This window comes from Neofelis nebulosa, chromosome 1 (genome assembly GCF_028018385.1).
Source record: "Neofelis nebulosa isolate mNeoNeb1 chromosome 1, mNeoNeb1.pri, whole genome shotgun sequence".
Lineage (NCBI taxonomy): Eukaryota > Metazoa > Chordata > Mammalia > Carnivora > Felidae > Neofelis > Neofelis nebulosa.
Window position 1 is genome coordinate 193,188,127 of NC_080782.1, and position 24,315 is coordinate 193,212,441.

At 38.1% G+C, this 24,315-nt stretch overlaps 1 long non-coding RNA gene across 1 annotated transcript in view; it reads right to left on the reverse strand.

The window, feature by feature from the left end:
- Positions 1-347: 347 nt before the first annotated feature.
- LOC131484411 (uncharacterized) overlaps positions 348-24,315 on the reverse strand; it is a 478,066-nt gene continuing 454,098 nt past the window's right edge. Inside the window, exon 5 of the long non-coding RNA XR_009248234.1 lies at positions 348-517. This is a non-coding gene — a long non-coding RNA (uncharacterized LOC131484411). The remainder of the gene's footprint in view (positions 518-24,315) is intronic.

The following is a 24,315-nucleotide window of genomic DNA, read 5'->3' on the forward strand; positions in this document are numbered from 1 at the left end:
GGGTTAAAACCCCCTTGGTTATCTGTTTGTGCAGCTTCTTAATGCCTAGAGTTTCAGTCTGAGAATGTCTTTGATTGCAGTTCCATGCATTCTGTTAAAAAAAAAAGCCTGGGGGCGCCTGGGTGGCGCAGTCGGTTAAGCGTCCGACTTCAGCCAGGTCACGATCTCGCGGTCCGTGAGTTCGAGCCCCGCGTCAGGCTCTGGGCTGATGGCTCGGAGCCTGGAGCCTGTTTCCGATTCTGTGTCTCCCTCTCTCTCTGCCCCTCCCCCGTTCATGCTCTGTCTCTCTCTGTCCCAAAAATAAAAATTAAAAACGTTGAAAAAAAAAAATTAAAAAAAAAAAAAAAAAGCCTGGTCCCAGCTATGGGCATCTTTGACCTCCATGGTGCCAAACTTCTGGTCTTCATTTTTCTCAGGCTTAAAAGATTTGACAAAACTGCTGCTTCCTCCTTCAATATTCCCTTCTTGCGGCTTCTCTGACTTCTCTCTCTTCTCTCTTTTTTAGATCTGCAAACATCTGGGAGAGGACACCAGTGGTTATTGTAGCAGCTTTGACTGGAGTACCCCACCCGAAAAGATGGAAAGAGGCCCTCCCACGGTTTGCTCTAGCCCAGACTTCACTGAGCTCCAGACCCATTTACCCAGTTAAGCACATGTTCTCCCCCGCCACCCCAACCTGAACTTCCTCCAAAATCTCCTGCCTTGATAAATGGTACCCAGATCTTCAAGGTACAAAACGTAGTCAACACCCTTCACATAGTTCTCTTTATTTCTTCATTTGAATTGATCCCCACTCCCACCTCCTGGTGATCTCTTTTCCACAGCTACTACTATAGTCTAAACCACTGTCATCTCTCTCTTACTTTGACTAAAGGAATAGCTACCCCACATTTGTTTTTGATTTCTTCAAATCTATTCTCTGCTGTGAATTGGAAGGAACATTTAAAAATGAAAGCGTAAGCACATAATTCTCTTGTTAAATCCTTTTATGGGCTTCCCATTGCTCTTGGGATGAAGTCCAAACTTAAAAGTGGCAGCTACAAATGGCATGAACCTCATCCTCCATCTTGCTCACCATGGTCCACCTGCTCCCTTCCTTGTCAAATGACACAGGCTCCTTCTTCCTCTCTTCCAGCACAGATTCTTGCAGTAAATATATCACTTTTGTGAGGTGGTTTGGAACAAAAGGCAGATTGATGGAGATGTTTGGAATTTAGGAAGAAGGGATCTGGAGAATTCATGGGGCAACTAGAGGGAGAGGTAGGTACTTAAGAAAGCGACAGCTGAGGTCTACAGTTTTATCCAGGGTCCTTGGATCCAAGGCTTCGTTATTTACTTAACAGTTTTATCAGTTATACAGCACTTAGTTTGTGCAAAGCACTGTCCCAAGGGCTTTGAAACCATTAATTCATTTATTCAATCACTGCTGTGTTTCAGAACAGAGCTGTGCTCCAGATTCTTGTTCCGTAATGTCGCCCCGCTTACCAGGCGAAGTGCTACACCTCTATGGAAGCCTGGCGGTCGAGAACAATGAGTGGTTTAAAGCTTGACATGAAACTATTACACACTGTGCACTTCTGGACAGAACTGCCTTCGAATACCCCTTGCCTTTTCATTTCGCCTTTTCATTAATTCTCTCAATGTTTAATGCGTATCTTCTTTATGTTAGAGCTTTGCTACCATTGGGATGTGCTGCCAGGCCCTCAGCTTCTCTATCTACACCCGACCTTTCTTTCCCTTGCTGGCACTCTCTGCCGCTTGTCTCTCCTCTTTTGGGATAAAGCTCTTCACGTCTACCTAAATTATCTTGCAATTAAAAACACACTTCATGTATTCCAGATTCCTTACCTTGAAACAAAAGACTCTTTCCCTGGGAGTGAAAATCTAACCTCCTTTCACATGTTTTCTACCTGCAGCCATGTAAATAGTCCAGCGGGAGCCTCCCGTGATACACGGCTTTTCCTTCCCTGCCCTGTCTTTGCATTTCCCCTCCTGCTACTTGCAAAGCTCTTGCCTCTTCTCTTGCCCTAGAGACTCCACTCGTTCTTCAACACCCAGATCAGATGTTGCATTGTATTAGGAAACTGATTTTGCAGAGATGGATGCTATCTCCTCTGAACCCCCACATCACTTTGTGCATATGTCTGTTTTCTCAATACTATTGCATCTTACATCTTGTGAACTCCTGATTCAACTCTGAGTGTCTCAAGTTCACAAATCATATCTTCTCCACTTTCCTTGTATCAGCACTTTGGCAAAGACTATCACCATCAAAACAACAGATACAAAATATCTAAGAATAAACCCCAATTAAATAAATACTCAGACACTATATGAGGAGAATGTTAATACTTCACTAAAAGACACGAAGTAAGCTCTAAACAAACAGAAAGCTGTATCCTGTTTTTGTATAGAAAACCAGAATTCCTACTGACAGTTTCCCTCAAATCAATTAACTCATTCATATCTCAACTTAAATAAGAACAGACTCTTTTTTTTTTTTACCTTGGCAACAATTCATATAAAATAATCAGCATGTGAAAACATCTTGAAATCTTCTGATGTAGAAAAGTAATTAGCAGGAAGTCCTTTTTATAGGTTTAAAAAGTGTTAGGGAGTATTAAAATAATTGTTATTACTGTGTAAATAGATCAAGAAAACTGAAAGTAAGTTAGAAATAGACTCGTAAATATAATCAAAAAATTGGGAAAGAGGATATTTAAAACAATTGAGGTTCTGACAGATGATTCACAAATTCTTTTGGGCCATTTGACTAGACCTTTTGAAAAAGATGAAGCTGAATCATTACTAGAAACTTTATTCTCAAGTAAACACCAGAAATGCAAGCTTTTAAATATAGAAAGAGAAATTCTAAAAGCACCAGAAGAAATAACTTTATTTTTTAAAAACTTTGGAGTGGAAAAGACTTGTTCAAAGTCAAAAACTGAGAGGGAAAAAGTCTCAAGTTAGACTGCATAAAAAAGTAGAACTTTTGCACTGCAGGGAAATTTCACAATGTCATAAGAAAAATGACAACTATGGAAAATATATGCAAAACATAAAACGTATGCCAGACAAATGTCATATTGCCTTGCCACACAGAGTTCTCACAATAGAAAATGAATAAAGACTTGAAGCAACGTTTCACAGAAAAATATTGCAAATAGCAAATAGCCAGCCATATGGTAAGATGCTAAAATTCACTCATAACCACATATGCAAATTCAAATAAACAATGAAACCCCATTTTTTTCCTATCTTGGAGGAAACGCTAAAATGTTTCATAATATCCACTGTTGGCTACAATGAACAAGGGCTCTCAAATCGTGTTGAAGGACAATTTGAAAATATTAAAATTTCTTGTGATCTTGAATCCCAAAGGAATTTATTTAACCATTTTGCTTAAGTGCAAAGATGTTCATCAATGCCCAAATCCAGAAAACACACCAATGTTTATCAATCGGAAAAGTATTAATAATATCCACACAATGTGCTATTTTTGCAGCTGATTAGAAATGAGATTTAGCTACTTAAATGGAAAGTTGATCAATACATTAGTTCATAAGAATAGAAAATTATAAAACAAATCTTCGTGTAAATAAAAGTGTCATTTACATACAACGTATGCATATTTCTTTGGCCACGTAGACATGAAACTGTTGATACAGTTAAATGTGAGGAATAACAACTGAGTGGGAAGGGAGATGGCAAGAGACAGTATTACTTCCAACTCCTCTGTGTTGTTTGAATCAGTTTTATAACCCTAATCAAGATTTTCTTTCATAGATTTTTTTTTTTTTCCCAAAAAGGGCAACTATTCTTACCCCTGTCACTTTAGACTGAGGCAATTATTCAGGAATAACTTATTTGTTCCAAGATACCATGTGTCTTCCTGGAAAATGATGGATCCAGAAATTGAAATATTCGTGCTCACTGATGGTGACAAATCCCTTCTGGGGTTAATTCCTGTATTTGTAGTTCTTCTGACAGGAATATTGAAATCGGTACGTGCATGTCACAGTTAGGATGTTTTTGGCATAAGCAGAGGCTCTTGCTGCCACAGTAAAGAAAGGATGGACGCCTCTGCAGGAGGGGCAGCAGTCTGACCATGAACCACTCTGTTTATTTTGGCATTGCATGCATCATACTTTTCCCCTAGTCCTTTGCTTTCTGCAGAAAGGGTTGGCAGAAAAATAGATTTCACAGTATTGTTTCCTCTGTTGCTTCCTAGTAAAGTAAGAGGGGAAATGTTGCCTTTCTATGTGGTCTAACTGCTGAACCTGGTAATTCAGTTCCTAACAGTGTAACTACAGGTACGACTAACTAGGTGAGTGACTTTTCTGATAACCGTGCACAATTCTGCACCCAGTTCCGATGTGTAGGGCTTTCACCACCCCCCACCCCCACGCCACCAAGTGATTCTATGGCAGCAGCTGGGTGTTTTACCACTCAGCCCAATTCTGATATTACCTACCCTGAGACAGCATCAGATTCCATAGATTTAGGGCTCAGTCCTACAAGACTGGCTCCCGCACAGCTGGCTATAAATCCAAGGATCTCACAGTCCCGGTTCCATTAATTTGTTAGAGCGGCTCACAGAACTCAGGGAAACATTTTACTTACCAGATTACTGCATATTATAAAAGGATATAACTCAGGGACAGCCAGATGGGAGAGACGTGTAGGACAAGGTATGTGGAAGTGGCATGGAGCTTCTAAATCCTCTGAAAGTTCCCAACCTCTCATCTTCCGGTTGCTTGGCTCCACAAGCAGCCAGCCCTCATCCTTTTGGGTTTTCCAAAAGTTACGTCATTAACATTAAAAAAGACACCTTAATTGCTCTTATCACTTAGAAAATGTGAAGGGTTTTAGGAGTTTGGTGTCGGAACAGGGTGGAGAACCAAGTATATATTTCTTATTAGAAGTCACAATATCACACCTTGTTTGGTGAGAATTTTGGAAGGTCTGAGAGTAGCAAATACAAACGAGAAAACAAAAACAAAATGTATGGGAGGGCGTGCCCTTCCTGTTATCCCTTCATTCTCCAGGAGCACTGGTTTCAGTCCACTCTGCTTATTTAAGTCAAAAGAGCAGAACTCAAGCATCCAACCTTATAGGAGGAAGACTGGGGTAAGCACCAATCATTTCTAGCCACATTTTCTATTTTGAGTTGCACATCATTAACTAGATTATAATCGTTCCCAAGTTGTGGTGATCTTAAAAAAAAACAAAACATAATTTCTTAAAGCTGAATTTAGCAATAACATGTGTGCAAAGAGTGTTGTAATGGTGATAGTTAAAATTTGTAGGAATTGGTGCACTTTTTTCTCTTTTTTAAAAATTATCATTGAGGGGCGCCTGGGTGGTTCCATCGGTGAAGCATCCGACTTCGGCTCAGGTCATGATCTCACCATTCATGGGTTCCGGCCCCACGTCCGGCTCTGTGCTGACAGTCAGAGCCTGGAGCCTGCTTCAGATTCTGTGTCTCACTCTCTCTGCCCTTCCCCTGCTCATGCTCTCTCTCTCTCTCTCTCTCTCTCAAAAGTAAAATAAACATTAAAAAAAATAAAAAAAATAAAAATTATCGTTCAAAAACTTTTTTTATATATAAGGAAAGCCACCAACAACTCATTTTTCAAAGGTACTAACTCACTGATTTCAATATAAATCCACTAAAAAATTATCTTAGCTACTTACCCAGAAAAGAAATTTTAATAGCAGAGCACAGAGAAGCTGTTTCTCTTACTTCTCAAAATAGAATTTAGCTAATTTTATAGAATTTGGATTTTAATTCTATTTTAAAAATGTCATGCTCATTGAAAAGAATTCAAAGCATACCCAAAATTCTAGGGTGAAAAGTTAGCATCTCTCTTTACTCTTCGCTTTACTTCCCAGAGTTAAGATCAGTTGCTACGTTCTTAAATATCTTTGTGACAGATTGGGTTTCTTTGCTAAGATTTTCTATTTCTCATCAGTTTCAAATGAATCTGTCATCTCTTGTTGCAGCGTTTTTGTGAAGGTTGCTTTCAAATCTTTGTCACATTTTCCCGGTCTCTGATTCCTCTTGGTGCTGGCATCAATGGATTGTCTTGGCTTGGTGTGATGGGTCACTTTTAATTGTCTCATCAACACTCTGACCATTATGTTAGGAGACTCTAAGTCGTATTGAACGTCTCTTAGTTTAGAGGGCAGTCACCTCCCTAGGATCAGCACTTAAGTCCTGGCTGTAGGTGTTGGGAATCTCCCCCTCTCCCCAAAAGACAAAGGCTGCTGGCGAAGAGACTCTTAGTGGAGTTGGATCTCTTTTGCCACCTCTGCCCACTCACCCGGTCTCTTGGTGAGGGAGGGCAGTCTCTGACCTGCAGGAACAAAGAGGCTTCTCAGCAAGGCTGCTTGTGTGGCTCCCCATTGTTGGTGTCACCAGGCCACCCAGTTTCTCTATGTGGTGGAGGGGAGTCTCGGGCCCGATGAGATCATTTCCCTTGCCGGCTGATATTCACTATGGGTCTTGATCTTTCCCTCTTGCATACGTTGTTTGCCTGGTGTTGTTGACAGGACTCCTGTTAGATCCAGGGGAGGAAGGAGTCAAGTTGGCCTGCCCTCTTTAGCTAGATGGGAAATCCAGTGTGCAGGACCGGGGTCACCTTTTGCTGTTGGGTGGAGGGTTGGAAGACGTTGCCACTGTTTTTCCTTCAGTCTTGGGAACATTAACCGGTTTGCCTTCCTCTATCCATCATTCAAGAGTTCTCCTCATGTTGCCTCTTGCATTATTTTCAGGGTTTATCATTGTACTTGGTGAAGAGAAGCTGGAAGGAATGCATCTTACACCCGCTTGTCCAGAGTAGGAATCTCTATCTGCCAGTGTGTATGTCTCCTCCACTAAACTCAGACAGCTGAAGCATAAGGGCCATGTGGTACTTTGTGTGTTTGGTGTTTCATTCAGTTTCTGACTCAAAGCAGGCACTTGCGAAAGAAGTGCAAATGAATTAGTGCACAGAATCTGATCTAACTCTCCACTATTGTGAAGAGGACTTTTCTGCGCTATGTTACTTAGCCGTGACCACAAAGCCAGATTAGGGCTCTGCTCGGTAACATAAAGATGGGACTTTCGTCTCTGTGCTAGGATAGCTGACTTCATATCTTTTAGTGTCCACTGCCTGAAACTAAAAGATGTCAGAAAAGGAGATCAGAGATGCTTCATGCCACCATGTCAGAAGCATCAGAGAACATCTGAACGGGCAGAGCTTTCTCAAAGGATGTCAGAAAATGTTTTATATACAGCTATACTGCACAAGGCCTCTGCTAAGAAGAGACAAAAAGAGAAATTTCACTTCTCTGATACCAAGTGAGCCTTTGAAACAAGCATCTAGCAGAGCTGAATTTAGTTGGTTATTGCCATGGTTTAATGGAATGTGGAGCAGAAAAGTAAATGTCAGTTAAGATTGTTAAATGGTAGTAATAATACCTCCCTCTTTTTGAGTGGTTCCGTGTGCGAAGCCCTGAGCTAGCCACATTACTTACATAACTAATAAACTTCACAAACCGCCATTCTGTAGATGCAAAAGTTATGCATTAGAGAAATTGTGTTAGGTAAAGTCATAGCAGTTGCAGACACTAGAGTAAGGATTCAGTCTCAGGGCTGCCTGACTGCAAAGCCACCATCCTTTTGTTTGTGGTATGCCTCTCACAGAATACAAAATTGCTAAAAGAAAGCACGAAAGTGTAATGCATGACAAAATAAAATTTCACGAAAAAAGTTTTTTCCCTCATTTATCCAAAAATGTCAGAGTAATAGCTTAGTTAATATTATAGGATGTTTTGCTGCCACTATAGTAACAACTGCCTTTTAACAAAATAATGCATTGTTATTAGCTCATTGAGCTATAATGGAGAACATTGTTTCCAAAGGCAATGATGTCTTACAATACGTGACTTCTGCCCTGCCCCCTGCTGTGTTATTTTCTTTCCTCTGAGCTGACAAAGGCATTCGACAAAATGAGGAAATAGCGGAGGGCACAGCTGAATCAAATTTTGAAACAAACAGCCAAAGATAAGTGTGTCACATGAGAACAGCTCTTAATTGTTCTATGATAATTCACTCAAAATATAATGATGTTGTTAGAAAGAATGAACTAGTTTCTTGCGGATTAAGAGAAAATCATTTGTAGGAGATGAAAGGGCATCTAGCATTTGAATAGACAGAGAAAAGAACTGCAAGAACATGAAATTACTTTTTTGCCCGATAAGACATTTATCTGTGTTTCTCTATCCTCATGCTAAATGAGGTCTAGAAGATAGGGTCCTTTGAAAGCAGAAATGGTATTAGGTTGGAATTCTGTTCCAGGCACTCAGAAGACAGACATAAATAAGCTCTGCAGTGAGGCTGGTTACTAATGAGAAGACCTCTTCTGCAAAAATGGTCTTGACTAGCTTTCTTTTTTTGCCGAAAACCGCCCAGAGCTCGTTACTCAGAGCTGAGGCTACATTCTATGTATGCAAGGAGATAAGATGTACAAGGAGCCTCCCTTCACTGGGAGAGTTTGGAATCCAGGGTGTACTGGCCCAAATCAGCCTTCCAGTGCTCATGCAGATTTCAAAGCAGATGATTGTGGTGGTCATTCTCCTTTGAAGACGATCTTACCAAGTCATTCATATGTTTTGAACAATTCATCCTCCTGCTAGAGGATTATTTCATATTATTTCATACTATTATATAAAATAGACTCTGCATTCAGCTTATACATGAGCTTCCTGATCTGCTCTTTTTGTTGCACCCCTCTGATATATGGAATCTTTCCTCCAATATGGAAGCTTTGCCACATCTTAATGATGACCCCTCCCACTCTTAGAGTGTATAATCAGTTGGTGATGCATTAAATGGGAAGGGAAAGAACCTGGTCTTTGCACAAAACAGTATAAGTGGGCTTTTGAGTGATTTCGAAGGTGGTAAGTGGAAATTCCTGGGCACTTTTTGGAATGAATTTCTTAAGAGACTTTTTGCAATAGAGACAGTTCCTGACTTACAATATTTTGACTTACAATTTTTCAACTTTACAATGGTGCAAAAGCCATATGCATGCAGTAGAAATCATACTTTGAATTCTGATTTTTTCCTGGGCTGGTGACATGTAGTACAATACTTTCCTGATGTTGGGCAGCAGCTGGGAGCCACCGCTCCCCCTCAACCACACAATCACGGGGGTAAACAACTGATACACTTACAAGCATTCTGTACCCATACAACCACTCTGTGTTTCAACTTCAGTACAGTATTCAGTAAATTACATGAGATACTCGACACTTTATTCTGAAATAGGCTTTATGTTAGGTGATAGTGCTCACCTGTAGGCTAATGTAAGTGTTGGGAACACATTTAAGTAGGCTGGACTAAGTTATGATGTTTGGTAGGTTAGGTGTATTAAATGCATTTTCCACTTACAATATTTTCAACTTAGTATGAGTTTACAGGATGTAACCCCATCACAAGTTGAGAAAGATCTGTAAATCCTTTTAATGAGAATTCTCCACGAAATATGCATCTATCCAGCATAATGCACAGGGAGTTGGTGCTGGAGGACTGAAAGTGGAGGGATTAGGTTCCAAGTGGTAAAACACAGGGCTGATTCTAAAGAATGCACCTGCTTGATACAACCAAATCATGCATAAATTATGATAAAATATTTACATGTTTAATATGCAGGTGTCTAGACTCTTGAGGAAGTTGGAAACTTCATGAATGAGCAGCAAGGAACAAACACTCATAAAAAAAGGAGTAGCTCTGGAGTCAAATGCCCAAACCAACAACAGAATGAAGAAGTGAGATATTAGGACCGATGTCAAGGAGTGAAGGTGATTCTGACATTCAACATAAACTGGAACCCTCAGAGGGACTCAAGTAACTTTAGGGAGAAGTGTGTAAATTCTTTCCAGAAGAAAACATTCTGAAATTAGTTTCTTAGGAATTCATGAAAAAAGTTCAACTAAATATGAACATAGATCTAAAAATTACATAATGTTCAAGAAAATAATTTACCATATGTGAGAGTCAAAAAATGCAACGAAAATATTTAGGTCCACAGACTTCATATTTTGGAATTACTACGTAAAAATATAAAGTAGTGGTGTATGAAATGTTTAAGAAGTAAAATACATACAAAAATGATCAAGAAAAAGGGATAAGGGCTATTGTTCCTGGTAATTCCTAGATGATTTGGGTCAACTATTCTGGAAAGGAGAAGCAGTAAAGGAGGACGTGTGGGTGTGTGTGTGTGTGTAAGTTTGTATGTCACTCAGCGTAAAGGAATGAGAGAACCAAAATCCCTTGGCCAGGGATTCCGGGGCCAAGGTCCAGGTGAAGGGTGAAGCCAACAAAAGTAGAAGAAGATGTACCACACAGACAGTCACCAAAAGAAAGTTGGTATAGCTATCTGGAAGCATTACTAAAGAAAGACATTCACAATGCTAAAAATTCAGGAAGATATCATTATACATAATTTGTATTAACCTCAAAATATACATGACCTCAAAATATTTGGAACAAACATTGACAGAACTAAAATGAGAAATGGACAAATTCAAAATGATAATGGGAGGTTTTTAACACACGTCTAGAGACAGTATAGGCTGTCTTCTCTAATAATGATATAATTAATCTAGAAATCTGAAAAAAAAAAAGATCTATTTGAAAAATCCTCACACATCGAAAACTAAGAAATATACTTCTAAGTTACTCATGGTCATGAACAGAATCACAATGGCAAAGAGGAAATATTTTTAACTGAATTGAAAATAAAATACTGCTTTCAAAAGTTGTAGCTTTCTGTTAAAATATGCTTACAGAAAAATATGCATTCTTAAAAATGCATATACCAGATAAGATGAAAGTCAGTCATCTAAATCTTTATCACAAGAATTGGAACCCAAAAGGCAAATAAAGTGACATGAAAGTATAACAGAAGAAACACTATAAAGTTTAGTAAATAAAGAAAGAAATATAAAAAGATTAATAAATTGATATATGTTTGGTTAGATTGAATAAGAATGAAAAGAGAGAAAGCAAAAATAATCAATGTCAGAAATTAAAAAGGAAACATTAAATAAATTAGAAAAGTCCAACAAGAAATTGGTAAAGAAATAATCCAATATATCCAATAAAATAGTCATATTTATAGAATGATACAACTTACCAAAACATCCATAAAAATAGAAAATCTTTATAATTCTACACTTGTTAAATATACATCCAATTTAAAATTTCCTCAAAAGATAACTGTCAGCTAGTCTAGATGCCTCCAATAGAGACTCATACCAAAGAGTAAAATAGGAAATAATAATTTTGTTCTCCCTGAAAATAAAAAAAAACAGAGGGGCAAACACTTCAACTTAATATTTGAAATCAAAGTAACCAGCATATAGGAAACAAGCCTACTAGAAATTTATAAGGATAAAAAAATGTAATGAATGGATTCAACAACACATAAACATAATTGAGGAAATAATTAATAAACTGAAATATAGATGTAAGGAAATTACGTAGGCTGCGACACAGAAAAACAAAAAGATGGAAGGTATGAACATGATAATATGGGGTCTGGAAGACTGAATGGGACAGTCTAACAAATGTATCCCATCACTGTCCCAGAAGAAGAAATAGAATGAAGAAGGTGCAACATTCAGAAAATTATTGGCTGATAATTTGCCAGAGCTGAAGAACAGTACAGATTCAGACACAGAGAGCAACACATATTCAAAGCAGGACAATTAAAAAATGAAAATAGGCCTAATAAATCTGTAGAAAGTCTGGTGGTAGCAGGAGGAAGTAGCCAGAAAGAACAAATTAGTTACAAAGAATGACATTTTGTCACCAGACTTCTAAACAGAAAAATTGGAAGTCAGATGATAGCAGAATAAAATTATCAAAGTGTTCATAAGAAATAGCTGTCAATTAGAATTGAATATCCAGCAAACTTGTCTTTCAAAAGAAAAGAAAAGTGTTGATATGAATATATTTTCATATAAAGAAAATCTGGGTGTATTTACCGCTAATCAGCTTCCTTAAAAAATAATCCCACCACGAAAATGCAAAACAGAATTGTGAGAAAAGAAATTGGTCTAAGTATGCTGTTTTAGCTATCTAATGCTGAGTAACAAAGAAGCCCAAAATGCAGTGGCTTAAAACAACAATAACCATTATTCATCTCTTATAGTTTCTGTGGATAAGGAATTTGGGAGTAACTTGGATAGATGGTTCTGGTCTAGGGTCTCTCATGCGGTTGTCATCCTATGTTAACTGGGATTGCCATTATACATCAGCTGGGGTTGCAGTCCTGTGAAGGCATAACTGAAAACTACACTTTTTTTTTTAACTTATTTATTTTGAGAGAGAGAGAGACAGAGAGAGAGAGAGTACAATGGGGGAGGGGCAGAGAGAGAGAGAGGGAGACACAGAATCCAAAGCAGCCTGCATGCTCTGAGCTGTCAGCATAGAGCTGGACGTGGGGCTCAAACTCACAGACCAGGAGATCATGACCTGAGCTGAAGTCGGACGCTCAACTGACTAAGCCATCCAGGTGCCCCAGAAGATACACTTCTAAGGTGCTCACTTGCACGGCTCACAAGTTGGTGCGGGTACCAAATATCTATAACAGTTCTTGGGTGTCCTCATAGAATGGTGGTCAGATTCTCCCAGAACGAGTGATACAAGACACCAAGGTAGAAGTGCAATAACTAAGGTGCCATTATGACTTAGCCTACGCCACACCCTACTGTTTATAGTGTATTCTGTTAGTCATATTGGTCAGTCATGATTCAATGTGAGAAGAATTATACAAACATATACACATGTAGTTACAGCCAAACACTGTCTGCATAACATAACAATAATGATGTACCAATTTTGAAAAGAAAAGCAAAATTAAAGGATGAAATGCTCACTGGAAGAGACATGATCAGAGTTAAATTGTTCTAACTCTTTTAATTTTTCAGGAAGAGAGCAAAATAATTTATAGTTTTGTGCCCATGGCAATACTGTGATGGTAACCCATTAAAAAATCAGAATAGATTATGTAAATTATGAATTGTATAGAAAAACAGAGAAGCCAAAAAATTAATCATAGAAAATATAAGGAAGATTTAAGAAGCATGCAAAAGTGGGTCAATTAGAAAGCATAGTGAAATAAGGTAGAAATCAGTTCTGGTGTATCAGTAATACGTTAAATACAAGAAGAATAAATTTGCTGGTGAAAAGACGGAGATTGCTAGTTTGGATAAAATAAATCAAATCAAACCATAGAAAACACAAATATGATATAAAGGCATAGAAATTTTATTTTATTTTATTTTATTTTATTTTATTTTATTTTATTATTTTATTATTTTTAAAGACAGCCTACTGCTCTGACAGTAGCACCACTTACTTCTTTTTAAAAACTTTTTAAAAAATATTTATTTGTTTTTGAGAGAGAGAGAGAGTGGGGGGGGGGGTACAAGCAGGAGAAGGGCAGAGAGAGAGGGAGACACAGAATCTGAAGCAGGCTCCAGGCTCTGAGCTGTCAGCACAGAGCCTGACATGAGGCTCAAACCCACAAACCATGAGATCATGACCTGAGCCGAAGTTGGACGCTTAACCAACTGAGCCACCCGGCGCCCCAAGGCATAGAAATTTTAAAACCAATGGTTGGAAAAATGTATGTGAAGTTGTCAGTAAGATATAAAGCCAACAAATAAAAAATGTGTAGTTACATTAATATCAAAATTATCAAAATATCAATAGTAACAAAGAATATATCTTTTAAAACTGTGAAAAAAGCAAAATTTGTTTATTTTTATATGTACTCATTTGGTGCAAAAAATCCCAAAACTATTTACTATTCAAGATGGCTGAATAGAGAAGAATGCCATATTCACATAAGGGAAATTCAGGATCATCAAGATGTCCATCCTTCACAGTTTAATTCTACTGGTTCAGGGAAACTACAGTCAAAATCCGAACAGGTTTTATTTTTGGATATCAACAAACAGATTCTAATATCTCTTTGGAATGGAAAAACTGAAATATAATCTGGGGTTTTTTGAAAAAGAATAATAACATGCGAATATCCCCTTTCATATTCAGACTCATTATAGAGCCATCATATTGCCCCAGGAAGAGACATGCTGTCTAATTGACCCTAAAAGAGAGACTAGAAACAGTCCGTGATATATTGAAATTATATATGACACTTATGTATTGTAAACCACCAGGGAAAAATAGACTAAACAATAAATGGGGCCAGGACATTTGTTTATCCCTACGGAAAAAGCAAAATTGGATTCCTACCTTGTACCATGTACTAAAATAAATTCAAGATGGATTAAAGACTCAAATATGAAAGGCAAAACTATAAAGCATGTGAAGAAAATATATGGGTGACTATTTTAAGATTTTGTAATAGGGAAGAATTTTTTAACTAAGACTCCAAAAGCAATAACACAGCAAAGAAACAACATCAAGGAAAATGCCGATGTTATTTTTTTAAATAAAAATGACATCTATTTGGTAAGACATCATTGATGTGAAACAACAAAATTGAGAGAAGATATTTGCAGCATGTACAGCTGATTAATTATATCAGTATCCAGAATATATACTTTGTATTGACTGGGAAATGTTAAAAATTCTGAAAATTGTAAGCACTGCTGAGGATGAGGAGCAAGAGAGTACCCAACAATACAGCCTTCACTCTAGGTATATATCCAAAGAAACGCTTCTCACATGCACTAGGAGGCAAGAGCAAAAACACTCTTCTAATATCCCAAACTATTTTGGGCACGAACACAAATGTGCATGCTTACCATTATTGATGAAATTGTGTGACATCCCCCACCCAAGAGCAACCAGATTCATATACTGAAGCCTTAAACTCCCAGAACCTCTAATGTGATTATATTTAGAAATAGGGACTTTAAAAGGTAATGAAGTTAAAATGAGGCTATTAGGGTGGCTCCTAATCCAATAAAATGTGTCCTCATCAGAAGAGGACATTAGGATGCAGAGAGACACCAGGGGTACATGTACACAGAGAAAAGGCCAAATGAGGACACAGTGAGAAGGTGGCCATCTGCAAGTCAAGGAGAAAGGGCTCAAGAGAAACCAAACCTAACGACACCTTGACCTTGGACTTAAAGCCTCCAGAACCATGAGAAAAGAAATTTCTGCTATTGAAGCCACCCAGGCTGAGGTATTTTGTTACGGTAGCCTTAGCAAACTGGTACACTTACCCCCTTCATAAAGGCAGAAAATGGAACCACCCCAAATATCCACTAGCAGAAACCTGGACTTTCTCTCTGAGGTACAGCCTTCAATACAAGTCAGTACAAGGGAAGTTAGTGCCCTGTGTTTTACTATTCCAGGTCCCACAGATCCAGGAAAGAGAATCCGATTCCACTCCTGGAGCACAGGCAATGGCTATTCTCATTTGGGTTAGCGACAAGAGTTTGAAACAAAGAGTCACCTTGAGGTCCACTCTATTACAAAATGGTCGCCCACCTCTAATCACTGCTTTTAGAGAAAGTGAGTGTTTTTCTACTCCTAAAAGCCAAATGGCCCTCTGAAAAATACTCTAGAAACCCCTTCCCTCCCCTTGTTGTCCTTTCTCCACCTCATCTTGGTTTAGGTATCTTGAATCTCCAGAAGTGGGAAGGAAGATGAGAATCAGGATCGTGTGTGTAGAAAAGTCAGATTTTAAACCCTGTGCTGTAGTGGAGTTTATTTTCATCTACTTTATGTCCTAACTACCTTTGATGAATGTGGGCCTCTAGGCAGGCAAGCAAGACTTGAATGTTAGATTCTAGTGGTCTGTCTCTCAGGAATTTGGAGGGTAGGTAATATTACAGAAGGGCCATCAATCAAAATTTATAAGATCTGGTACTGGGGACTTCCATCTAATAAAGAACCAGTAATGGTAAAATTCGCCATAGATGAGGCAGCAATGAATTAATTTATCTGAGCTATTCTTTTCTATTACCTTAATCCTACATAGTTAATACAGGTTTGCACTCCTTAGTTAAGGACATAAGTTCTGAGAACTAAGTTTAGTTAAAAACAGTAGATCAGAAACTATTAATTGGGGTTAGATATGTTACAAGTAAAAAATAAAAAAAAATACTCAAATCTATTTAACTCACTTTTCTACCAGAAGTTATATTTTGTGTTTCCATCATAGATAATAAAAATTGCCTCAGCTAGAGTTTGACAAGAGAGCCAAATATTTCCATAAACACAACTGCTCCCAGAATTAAACATTTAAAAGTAAACAAGAGGCATTCTTCCTTTTTTTAATAATACCTAAACTTCATAAGAATAATCTTTAATTTTCTATGTAGAGGAACTGACTCTGTGTTTACAGTGTGTTATCTGTATTTATTAAACCAATATAATTTTTTTTTTTAGCTCTAGTTATATGGGAGGCACAATTTCTGGTGCTGGGGATTTAAAAATTAAACAAAGTCTGTGCCAGCAAGTTTCTCACTGGGATGATAGAAAAGTGAGTAGTCATCATCATCTAGTTCAGTCTGATCAAGTCAAGCAAAATTCTGTCACTAATAACTGGGTTTCGATTAGTGAGCAATTCACAGATGAGGTGTCTTTCAGTTGTCTTGGAAATAATTAGGGATTTATCAAGTGGGTGGCAGAATGGGGCTCATAGCTGTATCAGGGGAGCCTTTAAGAGGGTAGGGCATTCTAAGCAGAAGGAGCTATATGGTTATTACACAAGAAGAATTAATTACATTTCATTACACAAAGAAAGATCCAGTCCTGAAAATATACTTACACTGCGAGTCAAAAAATAAAAATAACAGTTAATCCATTCGGCGCCTGGGGGAACTTGATCCTTCCTTAACTTGCACTGACCTCAAAACAATCAGAGACTTGGCTTTTTTTTTTTTTTTTTTTTGTCTGTGACGGTGCCAGTTTTATTTGGTTCCAATTCTAAGTAATCTATGCTTACCGTCTCTATATGTTGTGCAAATTCTAGACATTTTCATTCTTAGCACAGATCTTAGAATTTCTACGAATTATGCAGGACAGTTTTTAAATTCTCCAAAACTTTTAGAACTTCTCAAGAGAGGCAATAAAATAAATTGAATTTTCCAGCATCCTAGAGACATTCATGTGTCAAAAGTACCCCCTTATAGCCCAAGGTTATACATCATAACTCCTCAGATTTCACCACAGTTTATTACAGTGAAAAAAACACCCACATGGCCCTGAGTGCATATTCAATTTACGAGTATCAAAGGAAGACAGATTTAGATACATTAAAATGTGGTTTCTATGTTTATAATGATATGCAGCCGCATAAAAAATAATGTACAGAACACCTTGTCCTACAAAGCAGCTGTCGGTAAGTCTTTGACTAGAAATTGTCCCAGTTTGGGAACATTAGATTAGACGTGAACATAAATTAAAGATAGTATTAATTCATTGGAAAGAATGGAACATTTAAGAAGGCTGTTTTTACCTGTGGAAACAAAGATGGAGAACTGTCAAATAATTATGAGTTGCTCAGAATTCTGCGGCCTTCCAGACATTGAATTGGGAACAGATGTCTGGCCACACAGAGAAAATGATATTAGTAAATGTTTCTTTAAATGAAACACACGATGGCAAAAATGATTTTCTAGTGGACTGCCAGTCAATGGAGAAGAAATATTTAGATAAGGTGAAAAATATGTCATGCTCTTCATATTTCAGAAGTGGAAATCAGCAGAGCGCCTGGTGGCTCAGTTGGTTAAGGGGCCAACTTTGGCCTAGGTCATGATCTCAAGGTTCATGGTTAGGAGCCCTGCGTCAGGCTCTGTGCTGACAGCTCAGAGCCTGGAGCCAGCTGCGGATTCTGTGTCTCCCTCTCTCTCTGCCCTTTCCCTGCTCACAGTCTGTCTCTCTTTGTCTCTCAAAAAATGAATAAAAACGTTGAAAATTTTTCAAAAAAAGAAGTAGAAACTAGCAATTTAGAGTCATTTTTCTGGGATGCTTGAAAAAAAACTTTGCATTTCACTCATAATTTATTTTTTTGCGAACATTTTGATGAACAACAAGAAATGGTTGATGAAAAGATTAGACACTTGAAAGAAGGCTTAGATTTCATCCTTTTTAGTTTGGTTTCAAACCTTAGTATGTTTACTTTCGGTTGGTTAGAAGCACCAAAACAGACTTTTACTTAAAAAATTAAGCAATTAAATAGTATGTGGTTCCGAAAGAGGGGGATATTAGTATTTATAAGAAAATGAAATGAGTCATTTTACTTTAACTATATTTATATTGATTATTTGCATTTGTCTTAAATGCCTGATATTAGAACAGGTTCATTTTACTCTGCATTTGTAATCAAAATTTTTGTGGCAGTTTGATATATAAGTGTTTGGTTAGGTATCTGGAATTGTCTTTCAAGGAAGATGACTATTTTTCTTGAACGCTAAAATGTGAATAAAGAAATATATCTTACTGCATTGTGCCACAGCTCCATATGCAATACTTTTGACACGGTTGGTTCCCAGTAAATGTTTCTTGATTTTATTGGAGACCTAGGGCTCCAGAGAGGGGTAAGGTAAGTTTAGTAGTTACCACCAGGGGGCAGCAGAGGCTGTAGGATCTGGAGACCTGGACTTTGTTCTACCAGATAAAGATGGGTAGTCTTGCTCACTTCCTCCATTTTTGCTGGGTTGAGGTCCTCAGCTGGGACTGCACAAAAGAATGGTCCAAGGAGTTTTGAATCATAATCTTTGCGGGGTGGCTGGGGCATGTGTAGTTTCTAAATGCTACTGGTTATTCTCACACATAGAAACAGGTAAGAAGAGAGAAGGGTAGAAAGTTTCCTCAAGATGAGGTCCTTTCCCATGGGTGGCTCTTAGGGAACTGTGAAAATATGCTTATCTGGGAATATTTGGTTCATACTCTCTAGTCACATGATAGGAAAAAGGGTGAAACAGCCTGGACTATTTTCCTGAGGTCCCCTAAGGACTCATATTCTAACTTGTAGGGAATATCCACTAAGTTGAAGTTCATTAGACTTGCCTCTGCTGTAAGTTGGTCCACAAAGACCTCTGATTAGTCTCTTTTTCTCTGACTGTCTAATTGAAGTTGTTCCCATGCTTTTAACTTAAGTCAGTGATTTCAGTATTCACTCAAACAAGAAAATGTTTCTCCCTTAACTAAGCTCTTAGTATTTGCACTAAAGTCATTAATTATGATTAGAACACAGTTCGGGTTCTATCTCGGATATACAGGAATTTTAGGGGTGGGTGGGTGGAGTCTCCTGCAAATTACCACTTCTCTCATGCTTGGCTCAAAGGGGGGTAACATTTTCTTTTAGTCTTCCAAAATTAACTGTAAAAAATGGTCTTTCCATTGGTATCTTAGAACTGAATCCACAGTTCCTAAACAAGAGTTGAAATCACAAAGGGGAAATAAGCCTAGGCATTTTATGACACTAGATAATATTTCTTATAAGATAGGGTTGATTTTCTAGGATGACAAACTTTATTTTATCCATGATAGATCCCAAGAACGAAGGAGATGAGGAGTAGGTTCCCTCTCTCTCTCTCCCTCCCTTAATCAGTTAGTCCTTCCAACTCAGTTTGGAGTATTGCAACTGTCCCAATTAGGTTAAGGGTTTTGAATTTTATTCTGAGTGTGTTTAGAAGCCTTTGGAAGGTTTTAACCAAGCAGGAATAGGTTCAATTTGTGTGTGAAAGAAAGGAATCAGACTGCTCTTTGATGAACATATGGTAAGAAGATAAAAGGAAAAGTGAGATCAATTAGGAAACTAAATGACACTCTCACAGATAGATGATGTTGCTTACCTGGACCATGTAAATAGTGAGGGAGTAAACTTTTTTAGAATACGCTTTGAAGACCCTCAATGAACTGGGTCAATTTCTGTATGGAAAGGTAGGTCAGGCCAGGGAGGCATGGTTGGAAAGGAATGGCTGGAAAATCTATCTTTTTTTTTTTTCTCTCAGTGCCCTTGCATACGCCGCCAAATCACTACTTGTGCTCATATCTTACTAAAGAAATGGGGTTGAGTGAGACTTAGCTGAGCCTGTCCTTCTCTATCCTATATTTTAAGGGCCTTAATGTGTTTTCTTTCACTCAAATGTATTTGCTGAGGAAATGACATATTAGAAAGAAAAACAGACAGACACATGTGACTTCACACTATATTATGCGGAGATAGGAAACCAGCACAGTGGGCAGGAGAGAGCACGCTGTGAAGTATTGCTAGAGGCGAGTACACACAGGGTTTGGTTTCTTTTTGTTTTTGTTTTGTTTTGTTTTTTTAAACTAAGCATATTAATGCAGGTCCAGTCCTGGAATCAGTGTGTCTAGATGTCAAGTGTGAGGCATAGATGCACTTTGTTGCAACTTAGTCATCACTACATGTAAATTTTTCAGTTTTCCTTTAGTGTTCTGTTCCTTCCAGTGATGCTGTGACTTATTTCTTTTTGCCCTATGTGTGAGGGACTAAAAAATATTGAAAAATGACCCCCATGAGAACACTGGCCTGGGAGCCTGTATTTCTGCTTGTGACAGATCAGCCGTTCTTACAATATAGCTGGACAAGTCACTTATCCACCCTGGAGAAGTGACCGTGATATGTGGAGTCTGACTCGATGACCTCCAAATGCCTTCCAGCTCTAATAATCTGGGACTCTTGTCTTTGAGGTCCAGATGAGAGTAATGTCAATTCTGGAAACCATCAATAGGCTGCCGGTTTTTGTTTTAAATGAACCAATTACAAGGCATACCAGCAGTCTCAGAGAAAGAGATATTTGAATTTTCAAGGCAAAGAGAAACATAATTATTATAGGCTATTGTTTCAATCTCATTAAACACATTTGCATTTATTTTTGGGTTGGTTGAATCCATGTTTTGGTGTTCCTTGGGATTATAATCATTTTCTTTTAGCCATCTTTTTTTTTTTTTTTTGGAACACCATTTATGTATTTCTTTATAGGCCACCTGCCTGTTTTTCTTTCCTGAAAAATACATAAAGTTAATCAGAAGTATGTTGTCAAATTCCCCTGAAATAAGAGCACCCATGTTCTCGCTGTTGTCCAGGAGGCATGGATTACAAAGCCCAATGGCTACATCTCATGATGCGGTGTGTTTTACAAAGATTTATTAGTACATTGCACCGGGCTAACAGCAATGTTCTTCAGATTTCTGATTTCTGTGTAATTCAATAATCTAATTCAATGCCAATGCAGATTAAGGATATTATGTAGACAGTAGGCTAGTAAGAAGAATTTCTCCTAGATTGGAGTAGACAAAGTGAGCAAGATATATTGGTTTAGAGGGCAATAAAAAGTGGACGATGAGTGGTTTCCTTCATTAGTCCAGAATGAACAGACAATTTTGCTGTCTCTTTCTTGTTACAAAGCTTTATTGGTCATAAAATACAACAGGAGGCTTAATCTTAGGCACTGTGACAGCTCAGAAGAAGCGCCACCACAGTACATCCAAGGTATATAAAGAGTAGGATGTTGGATGAATGTTACCCCCTAGCATGTGAATTGAAAACACAGACCAACTAACAGGCTGCTGGTTTTATTCTTCTCCATTTAGATAAACTTGAGAACTTCCAGAATTTTAAAGAATTGATTTGGGATTCCCAGGTAGCCCATCCTAAGATCAAAAAAGACGACCGTTTCCCTGTAGATATCTTGCTATTAATTTAGATGAAATATGTGAACATTGAAATGCTTAAATGGTCTCAACGTTAAACTGCTCATCTGTTCCTATCCTTTTATCCTGATTAGTCTAAATCACCCCAGTTGGCAGTTGCCAGTTGCCAGCTTTTGTTGTTTTTTTAGGGGCTGCTTTCATACTGACCATTTAGGTGCCCAAAGTTGATAGTGGGTTCCATAAAGGTTTTGCATGTGGAGCTGATTCCAGACTGAGCATAAGGAGTTAATGGGTTATTTAGTCTGAACATGGTTTCTGTGCAGGGTAAGATCGTACCTATGCCACACTCTTAGATTATTGTTAGGTTTTTGTTTCATTTGTCTTAACAATGCAAATGCATCTTGAAGTAGGGCTTAGCTGGGAAGTTATCCTCTGCCTTCAAAAATCGAAAGTGATTGGCATTTCTTTCCCCTACTCTTCACGCCCATCCTGCCCCAACCCCCCAATTCTGCTCTCCCCAGGGGCTCCCAAAGACGTATTTGATAACACGTGCACAGGAGAGAAGTATCATTCTGTAGAGTGAGAAATATAAACAGAAGCAGCAAAAACAACAGAAAACCATTAAAGATAACTCTTTCAGGCCTAAACAATTGCAATGAACCTGAGACTTTTCTGCAGTCTGTGTGTGGGTTCTGATACAAAGTAAGGGTAATTCTATTAAAGATGTGGCAAAACAGTGCGACATCTGCCCTGGCTTGGGACATGGAGGAAATGCATTCGACCAAGCAGAGAAATATGATGATAAAGAAAATCCTGCTAGGAGTCTACCAACTTTACTTAGAAGATTTTCAAATTAACATGAGAATCACACTCTGTCTTGAAACTTGAATAAAGTACATACATAGTGTGGGTTAACTCACCTTTAATTAGCTAAAATTTTTTAAATAAAATCTAAAGTCTGAAAGCACCAATAAAAGCTGCTAAAGGAAACCAAGAGGATTCAATCAACAATTGAAATCAGATTTTCATGCCCAGAGTGTGTTTCATCCACCAAGACTAGCCTCTTGCTGAATAAAGAATTTCAGTGTCTCTGTGCCTACCACAGTTAACTTATGCACATAAAAGAAGCCAAATTTTGGCAGACTATTTGCATTTTCCTTGGGAACATTTCATGTGCCAGAGTAATAATTTTGAGGTCTGGATAAAAATACTCTCCAAATATATGATTAAATTTTGCCTTTAAATATGCAGACTCAACTCTAGTTAAAGCGAAGAGTACTTTCAGATGGGGAGCCATAAATATTTGTTAAGCATATACGCAAAGAAAATGGCAAAGCTAAGACAAAGTTTTAGGAGAGGAGGGATATAGGAGATCATTTGGGAGAAGGCAATATACTGTGAGTAAATGGAAGAGCTTATTACATTTCAACTTGCACTTTAATTCCTGACCCAAAGTCTTTCAAATGTAAAGGCAGAATAGCAAGAGAACTTTGGGGATGGAATGAAGCAATGGCAAAGACACAGTTCTGTCTCCTATGCATGTTCAAAAAAGAAAAAAAGTCTAATGGAAATGTTAAATATTTTAGTCATGTGATTAAGGAACAAAATGTGAGACCTTAAACCATAAATATCCTAGAAGAGAGCACAGGCAGTAATTTCTTTGCCATTGGCCATAACAGCATTTTTCTAGACATGTCTCCTGAGGCAAGGGAAACAAAAGCAAAAATAAACTATTGGAACTACATCAAAATAAAAAACTTCTGCATAGCAACAGGAACTATCAACAAAACTAAAAGACAATCTACTGAATGGGAGAAGATATTTTTGCAAATGACATATCTGATGAAGGGTTACTATCCAAAATATATGAGGAATTTATAAAACTCAACACCAAAAAAACCAAGTAATCCAGTTAAACAATGTGAGGAAGACATGAACAGACATTTCTCTAAGGAAGACATACAGATGGCAACAGATACATGAAAAAATGCCCAACATCACTCATCATCAGGGAAATGCAAATCAAAAGCACAGTGAGATATCATCTCACAGCTGTCAGAGTGTCTAAAAAAGGAAACAAGAGGGGCGCCTGGATGGCTCAGTCGGTTAGGCGGCCAACTTCAGCTCAGGTCACGATCTCACGGTCCGTGAGTTCGAGCCCCGCGTCGGGCTCTGGGCTGATGGCTCAGAGCCTGGAGCCTGCTTCCGATTCTGTGTCTCCCTCTCTCTCTGCCCCACCCCCGTTCATGCTCTGTCTCTCTCTGTCTCAAAAATAAATAAACGTTAAAAAAAATAAATAAAAATAAAAAAGGAAACAAGAAGCAACAAGTGCTGGTGAGGAGGGTGAGGAAAAGGAACCCTCTTGCACCGTTGGCAATGCAAACTGGGGCAGCCATTTAGGTAACGGTATGGAGGTTCCTCAAAAAATTAAAAATAGAACTACCAGTAATTGCACTACTGCACATTTGCCCAAAGAATATGAAAACACTAACTTGCAAGGATATATGTACCCCTATGTTTATTGCAGCATTATTTACAATAGCCAAATTCAACAACCCAAGTGTCCATCGATAGATGAATGGATTAAGAAAGAGGTGGTACGTATGTGTGCATGTATGTGTCATTCTGCCATACTCTGATAGTGAACA